Genomic DNA, 9,554 nt, shown 5'->3' with positions numbered 1-9,554 from the left:
CTGGAATTTACCAAATTCTGATGATAATAATAACTTTGCTTTTGTTGAAAAGAAATATGTTATTTCAATATTTACTTTAAATACTTGTAAAAATGAGTCTAGGAAGTCATCAACTTGAAATAAAACATTTCTGTTTGAGCATATATTTTATTTATTCATTCTTCTAATGCCTGACAGGAAATGTTTCAGGTTTAAAATTTCAAGATTCAACTTATGCTTGATACATAAAAACACTAGTATGAAGCAAACAAGTCATGTTTATTAGTATTACATTTATACATATTTTAGCTCAAAGACATTAAAGTACTAGACCCCACCAACCCATTTTAAAATATATTTTTAAATTCCAATTATTTAATTGGAATCTTTGCTGTCTCAAGGAAATAAATATAAAATTTATCAAACTTTCTAGAATTCACATTTTATAAACAAAAAAATTAAGAATTTCACACAATTAAAAGCTCCAAAATTATACAAAGAAACTCTTTACAATCAACTAAATCTTCCAACAGTGTTTCCTTTAGTCTCTCTTTCCACAGATAAATAAATTGGTATACATAGGTATAGGCAGTATAGCATGGGTTACGTCGCATAGATCACATCTGTAAACAACTGCATGTATATTGTATGATATATGGCATCTCTGCAAAAGTTTGGAAATTTGCCCTGAACAGTTTACAGTGAACCGCAACCCTTCACTGTTGAATTCCAAAGCCTGAATTCTCTTAAGCAGATACTCCCTTGTCTAACCACAGACCTGTGATCAGAATCAGGAAATGAACTTTGGTATGCTATTATCTCATGCACAGACTTCATTCAAATCTCATCAATTTCCCACTTAATGATATTTTTATTTTAAATAGGGCAAGAAAATTGTTCGTTGTGCTAAGACTCATCCAAGTCTGCCCCTTTCCTGTCAGAGTCTTTCTCCTCAGTCTCTTTAGGCTTGGAGCCACTCTTTAGGTATTTTTGCTTCATATTTGAAAGCAAAGATCATTTTTTCCAGTCTACCTTACTCCTTTCTTTATCCTCCATGCCCTCAGAATTACAGTCATGTGACTTGTGTGCAATTAGCACCAGCATCAAAATGAACGGTGTCTGACTTCACGTCACTCTTCCTTCATGATCCCTTGGCTAAGAGGTGTCTGCCACTTTTCTCTACCTCCACATGCCTGCTTTCACTGTGTCTCTTCTAAGTGTTTTATGGATTTACACTGGGATTCTATGCATTTCCCTTTTTATCAGTGCATAGCCACCTGGTTTAGTCTCCATAGAAGGTTTTTGCCTGGCACTGTTGTTGTTATGGTGGCAGAGAATTGACATTTTTACTTACATTCTCCCTTGAGTGTGCATTACTCATCATTTCTCTATAAGAAATGAGTATCATCGTTTGTTTGTTTATTTTTAATTTTGGTTAGACTCGCTCCCTCCCATTGCTTCTTTTACTAGCACACACCACCTGTGCATGTTAACAGGGCTTGTTATAATATTTCTGTAAATTCATACAGCCCACAGTGATCTCATCAGACCACTGTTCTCCCTTTAATCTGAAAAAAATACAGGAAAGAAAAAATTAAGAGATAAAATTATATCAAACTAAAAATGCCTCCGCTTAGCAAACAAAACAGTCAACAGACTAAAGACAGAACCTGAAGAATGGGCGAAAGTCTTTCCAGCTGTTCATCTGACAGATGTGCAATATCTAGAATAAATGATATACTCAAGACAAATAACAGTAGCCACATATGTGCACCTGCACAAACACACACACACGCACACTCACGTGCACACACACTCATACACACAGACGCACTATACACACACACACACATATTCACACATGCACTGACACATCTACTCACACACACAGACATATACACAGACATGCACACAGACCCACGTATACATACAGATACATACACAGACACACACACAGACACACTCAGAGACAGATACAGATCCATACCCACACACAGAGACATACACATACATATGCATAGACACACAAACATATATTCACACACAGAGACATACGCACAAACAAACACAGAGGCGAGCAGACATACATAAATACAAAATTAAATTAGTAATTAAAAACCTCCAAAGACATATTTATATTGTCATATTCAGAATAATGTAAGTTTGGCCATCTGTTACCGCTCAGATTGTCTTCTGAATCTTTCACACATTGAAGTCATTATTTGTTGACATTCACGCTCTGTCACAAAAGTTGCTGCAGACTCTTGTACTCTTTCATCTCATTGGTCTCTCTGGGAGCCTTGCAAGGGAGTTCAGTTCTTATAAATCAAGATCCGGGGGCTACAAGAACCACAGAAGCAATCTCTAAAAGTGTCGCTAGCTACTGTCAGGGCACACAGCTAGGGAGTACCTGTTCAATACATAGTTACATGCACATAGATGTCTGCGTCTGCCTGCCTTCACGGCTACCTCCTTACACTCGTTGCTCCTGTTCCTGTAGATGATGCCAGCCTCCTTGAGACTTTGATGAGATTTATCTGATCTGTAATCTAACAAGTTAGCATGTTACTGTTTCCCGATGCTCACAGAAGGTGGTAGACTTAGGAGCCAGAGGCAAAGGGTGCCTCGCAGGCAGTGTTATTTACTTCAATTTCTCTCATGCACTCAAGTGCCCCAGAGATGATGCCAAGGACCTGGTGACTACTAGACACACACACACACACACACACACAAACACACACACAAACACACACACACACAAAACACACACACACAAAACACACACACACAAACACACACACACACACACACACACACACACACACACACGGTGGGATGCCATTCTAGCTGAAAGGCCCTGGCTTAGCAGAGCTCAGTGACTGGTGGAACTTACACAAAGCATCTTTGCCATAAAAGCTGTAACTTCATCCTTCAACATTGTTTATGATCTCCGACCCTGAGAAATGTCATTCTGAAATGTAGCTGGGGCTATACCATTGACATACATAGAACAGTTTGCACAGTTACATGGGGCTCCTCCTTGGTCACCTCTTTGATGCTTAGCTCATCTATTTGCAAATATGAATCCCAAATGCTCCAAACCCTGATACATTTTCATGATCGGCATGACACCACAAATGAATTCCTCATTTACCTTCATGTGACAGATGCCTGCTGCATTTGCATTACACAGGAAATTATTTTCACCACATATGTATAGGGATTGTATAAAATACAAATGCATTTATCGTTTTATCTTTGAGTCTTACCCCAAAGGCCACCCATTATGTATGTACCAAAAGCATGAAGTCTAAACAACTAGCATGAAATACATCAAGTGGAGAATACTGCTGTTGCCGCCCTCTGATAGGAGAAAGCATACTCCTGCTATAATTACTGCACTTATGTGTTTCATCAACCACAGGACACAAATTCCATGATGCCGGATGTCTAACTTATTATTCTCATGAAAAATGAGCTACTGTAGGATTGTTTGTAGTTCTTGTTCAGCCCAAATGAATAAAACTGCATCACTGTACACAGTCAATTAACTGTGTTAAGTCTGTTTCCTGCTAGAGTGGTTCGTATTCTTCTGATTGTTTGTTTTCCATGCTCCTGATTATTTCATTTGTTTTCTTTCTGAATGTTAAAACTTTAAAAGGTTGAAAATTTTAAAGTATGCAAAAATGCTTACCAAGAGAAGGTTCAGCACCTTGTTCTTCAATTCATGCTTTATACTATAGCTCAGACCACCCTCACTACTCAGACCACCTCACGCTCTTAGATCCCCTTGTCCTCTCAGAGCATACCATCCCGTCAGTTCACCCCATCCCCTCAAACTACCCATCCCCTCAGACTACCCATCCCCTCAGACTACCCATCCCCTCAGACTACCCATCCCCTCACACTACCCATCCCCTCAGACTACCCATCCCCTCACACTACCCATCCCCTCACACTACCCATCCCCTCACACTACCCATCCCCTCAGACTACCCATCCCCTCAGACCACCCCATCCCCTCAGACTACCCATCCCCTCAGACCACACCTGTCAGAGATGAGTTGCTCACTTTTCTCTTTTATCCCCAACTTTACCAGCTCTTCCTTGTCTCTATCCTGACACTTTCTGTCTTAGTTAGGGTTTTACTGCTGTGACGAGACACCATGACCAAGGCAACTCTTATAAAAGACAACATTTAATTTGGGCTGGCTTACAGGTTCAGTCCATTATCATCAAGGCAGGAGCATGGCAGCATCCAAGCAGACATGGTGCTGAGAGTTCTACATCTTCATCTGAAGGCAGCTAGTGGAAGACTGAGTTTCAGGCAGCTAGGGTGAGAGGTTTAAGCCCACACCCACAGTGACACTCTGTACTGGCTGGTTTTGTATGTCAACTCGACACAAGCTGGAGTTATCACAGAAAAGGAACCTCAGTTGTGGAAATGCCTTGATTATAGACCCAGCTATAAGGCATTTTCTCAACTAGTGATCAAGGGGGAAGGACCCAGCCCATTGTGGGTGGTGCCGTCCCTGGGCTAGTGGTCTTGGGTTCTAATAAGAAAGCAAGCTAGGCAAGCCAGAAAAAGCAAGCCAGTAAGAAACACCCCTCCATGGCCTCTGCATCAGCTCCTGTTTCCTGACCTGCTTGAGTTCCAGTCCTGACTTCCTTTAGTGATGAACAGCAGCAACATGGAAGTGTAAGCTGAATAAATCCTTTCCTTCCCAACTTGCTTCTTGGTCATGATGTTTGTGCAGGAATAGAAACCCTGACTAAGACACACACCTACTCCAACAAGGCCATGCCTCCTAATAGGGCCTTAGCACATACAAACCATCACACTTTCTCCTCTGCTTTCTTGGAAAGCACTTGATCAGTCTTTCAAACTCCTTTCCTGTATCAGGTGAAGGAGAGTAATGAGGCAGATGATAAAAACTCAGTGTGATGGAAATAATTCTAAGAGATTCATAGGGAATTTTTTAATGTGTAGTGTTGTCCTAATGCAATCTTCTGTCTTACAGCATTCATCCACAGGCAGACAGGACCGAGCCCACAGGAATTAACAGGCCCATCTCCACATCACTGGACAGGGGTAGAGATACCAGCTACTGCTGAAAGTGGGGGCATATTTGTAACCCTGAAACTTGGGAGGCAGAGAAAAGAGGTGCTGTAGGAGCTGAAGGCCAACCTGGACTGCAGAGGAATGTCCTACTCTAGCAATAGTAACACAGATAAAGGAAGCAAGGGAAAGAGAGGGGAGAGAGGGGAAAGGAAGGGAAGGGAAGAAAGAGGAGGGAGGAAACACAGAGAGGGAGAGAAGAAGGAAGGAAGAGAAGAAAAAGAGTGAGAGAAGAAAAAGAAATGGAGAGAGGAATGGGTGGTATGAAGGAAGGAAGGAAGGAAGGAAGGAAGGAAGGAAGCCAGAGGAGGAGAGAGGGAGAGAGGGATGGGAGGTATGAAGAGAGGGAGGGAGGGATACAGAAAGAGAAGGGGAGGGAAGGAAAAAAGGCAGAGGGAGAGAGGGTAGGAAGGAAAGAAGGAAGAAAAGATGAACTAGACATTACGTGTCACCTGAACAAAAGGAAGATCTGTTAAGTGTACATATATAAATAATTAAGTGTTTATATCTTGCTTCTAAGGCACAAGAAATTCAGATGTCTAATGATCATGTCTAAACAATATTATAAGCCATTATCCAGATTGTGGAGAACTCTAATATATAAATAGCAACAGGAAGAGAAGGCTATTTTTATAGACACACTGAGAATATGCAGTGGGTAGAACTGTATCATTTGAATACATTAACTGAAACAGTACGTTATAATGTAATCAGAAAAAAACATGACTGTCCAGACAAAATATTTTAAGAGCTGAGACTTCAATTCAGTTTCTACATATGCTCCTTATAGACATACGGTTAGATACTTATAGGTAGAATAATACTTATCTACAAACTGAATTAAAATATTTACTTGGCATTCCTCTGAGTGTATGGTAATACAGAACACCCCCAGATATACCCAGGGAACCAAAGCACAGAGGATATTAGAGCACCAGAAACTCAATGAAGTCAGAATATGAGTGGAACTAAATTGTTCATAGAGTTATAATTCAGAAATATCTCTAAAGATTTGTACCTAAAATGTTCTATGATAAATTGTTTTTTAAATCAGATAATGTCAACTTTTGACCAGGAGGACAGTAGAGAAATCCGAACAGTGGTAAACTTGTTTTTAAAGTCTACAACTCTTAAAATATTTGGCTGGAGTCGAAGACTGTTTAGTCAGGAAAGTACTTGCCTGACAAACCTGAGGATTTGAGGTCAAGACCAGAAGTCAAACCCACGTGTGGTGGTACAGGCTTGTGATCCGAGGGCCAGCAGGAGTCCTAGGGGCTCTCTGGCCAGCCAGCCTCGTCCAAACTGTGAGCTCCACTTGCCAGCGAGGGACATTGTTTTGAAACGGATGGAAGTCTATCCAAGGAGCAAACCTTGATCTCTGGGTGCTATACACATATGCGCACATATGCACTGCGTCTACATACACAGATGTTCAAAACAAAGTCCCTGATAAGTTCTGTGGAGCTAAGGAGATTCTTTTTGATGTTTATATCTCAGAAAATGCTTATGTTTGTTATACTAACAAACGTATTCAGGTTTGTGAACAACTGCACCATAGAAGTAAATATCAAAGAGAAAAGTATTTGACCAAGAAATGCAATCACAGCTTGACGTTTAACTTAAAGGAAACAAGTACATACACATAATCTTAAGCACCCTTTACACCTACCTGTCTTAGAATTGTTAATTATAAAATATAAATATCTTTTTCTCTTTTTTACAGTAGTAAATATAATTTAGTAGAATTAGTGTTTTTAATTGAAAACAACAGAAATTTACTTTTTGTTAAGAGCACCCAGAAGTTTGCTAAGAAATATTATTTTGGCAACATTTTGAGGAGTTTCTAATATCTGTGAAGAACAATGCCACTGTTCATGCTATTTCCTGTCCCCCATGGCTCATTGTCATTGTAAGACTTTCCATATAACTACAGAGGGCGTGGGAACGGTATGCAAATCCAGAAAGAAATTATTCCCAAAGAAGCCAAAGTAGCTGCACTCTGGAGATAAGTTCTATCATGTCATCAATATTTTAAACCTCCAAGCATGAAATATTTTCATATAAAATGTGGATTTGGTATATTTTTGCTTTGTTTATTTATTTATATATTTATATATATTTTTATTTAACAGACACACACACACGCACACACACACCACATGCACACACACACGTGCACACACGCGCACACACACACACGCGCGCACACACACACACACACACACCCCACATGCACACACACACACACCCCCCATCAGCCTCAGTTCTGCTCTTCCAGGTGACCTCCCATCTTGTTTGGAGACAGAGGACAAGGACAATTGTGCGAGTTGGTTTTTCCTCTACCACATGGGTCCTGGGAATTAAATTCAGTGGGGAGGCATGGTGGCAAATACCTTTATCTTGCTGGTCCCAATTCAGGATAATTTTTAGATGACCTGAGAAAATAAAAAAGTATATTGACAAAGACACTAATCCTCTTTTCATCAATGTGACAAATACCCAAGAAGAAAACTTGAAATGAGGTGAGCCTTATTTTGCCCTGTGGCTTTAGAGGGTTAGGGATATGACTGCCTAGCTCCTTTGATGTGGGCCTGTAAGGGGCAAAAATATCAAAGTGGCAAAAGCACATGGCGGGGGGGAGAGTATTTGCAGGGACAAGTGTTGTCTGGGGTGAATTGGCTGGAGCAATCTATGCCCCTAGAGGCACACTTTCAATGACTGGCTTTCTCCACCCTTCCTCTACATTTAAAGTTGCACCAGGCCCCAAAGAGCTAAGCATGGAGTATTCTAAGCAGGAGCCTAGGAAGTCTTCATATACAAGATAGAATACTTCTCGATCTTCTCCATCCTCCTTTCCTCCCCCTCCCCCCATGCCCTCTGTCCCATGTCTTCCCTGTTCTCTTTTCCTCTTCCTCGATTTTCATACTTATAGTGTGTCATCTAGAAAAACAACATGACACTAAGGCATAGAAGACTCTAAGACTGCAGACCCTCACGGTGCAGTCGGCGCCCTATGACTTGTTAAACTATTCTTTTTGGACCTCCACAGGAGTGCCTGTTGTAACCATGAAGGCTCCTGTGTACAGGTAATACCTCTCCCATCCCAAAGGCTTGATAGTTTTCTCTGCCATGCCAAGGGACATAAGTCAAAGTACCTCTGTTAAGCTGATGGCATTCATACAATTCTGAAGAGAAACGGGTTCAGTCAGTAGAAACCCTTGCCAAACAAGAATGCTGGGAGATCACTGGCACTGAGGTTTCGATAAGAACCCTGAAGTAAGTTTTTAGGTAGCTGTGTGGTCCTTTAGATGCCTATGAGGGTCTTCCCATAGTTTGCTTTAAGAGCTGAAAAGTTGTTCCAGGGTCACAGCCGATAATTGGAGATAATAAAGGACGCCTGTAATCAGACAACAGGCTCCTGACTTTGCTGGTGCAACCTTTGCTGAACAGCAGTTTCCTGTGTACAAATAGCTTGGAAATTGAAAATTATCAGGAAATTGCTATAAAATGACAGTCGCTTAATATTTTAATGCCAAGTAGTTTAAGCAGTTGTACTGGAGACACACATAACCCAGAGGCCAGCTCTGAATTGCGTAATTGAGTTTACTTCTTTGGGATTCTATCTCACTAGGGGAGGTTGAGAGCTTAATCACCAAATACCTAGGAAGAGAGATTTTTAAATGTTTCAGAAGGAACAAGAAGCTTCATTACAACAAGATGCAGATCTATATAAGAGAGAAGATGCTGTAGTAGTTATGTGTTATCCACATCATGCACTTCAGAGACCAAAATGCCTCTAACTAGTGAGTGGACTCAAGATTGTTAGAAATTCTGGAACAATTTTTGGAGCAAATGAGTCAGAAATTCCCCCGTTAAAAATGTCCAGAGCAGAGCCAGATTTCTTCTATTTATATCATGGCTACTCCAACCTCACCCGCAGAATGTGACCTTGGTAAGCCAACATTCAAATGTAGAAGACTTTCTTAAGTCAAGAGACTAATTCAGTTATAGATCCTGACATATTTACAAGCCCAGTGAATACAATCAATCAAGCAGACAGGGCTAGAAGTTCTGCTTCAGGAACTAAGACCTTCTGATAAATAGTCTGGGATAAAAGGATCGTGTGGTAGATTTACTTCTGTATTTTCATTCCGTATTTTCCATAGTGTTACCATTCGTTGTGTATCCTAACCAAAAGTGTGCATGGGTTTTAACCTCCCCAACGGGAACTGCTCTTTCTGAGCTGACATACTTCTTCCCACCTGGGGAATCTTGCTAAGTCTGCTAAGACTGAACTTCAAGACCCATCGGAAGCTCATTTGGATTTGAAAATTTGCTTCTTTCTTAAAATTCACCTCCTTCCTAGAAAGCAAACAGCCAAACAGAAGAAAGAATCAAGTTTTAAAACGCATATAACTGGGCTGTTTTCTGTATTTCAATCGCATTAGCCCTTGTC

This window comes from Rattus rattus, chromosome 2, assembly GCF_011064425.1.
Source record: "Rattus rattus isolate New Zealand chromosome 2, Rrattus_CSIRO_v1, whole genome shotgun sequence".
Lineage (NCBI taxonomy): Eukaryota > Metazoa > Chordata > Mammalia > Rodentia > Muridae > Rattus > Rattus rattus.
Note: the sequence above shows the minus strand (reverse complement) of the source record.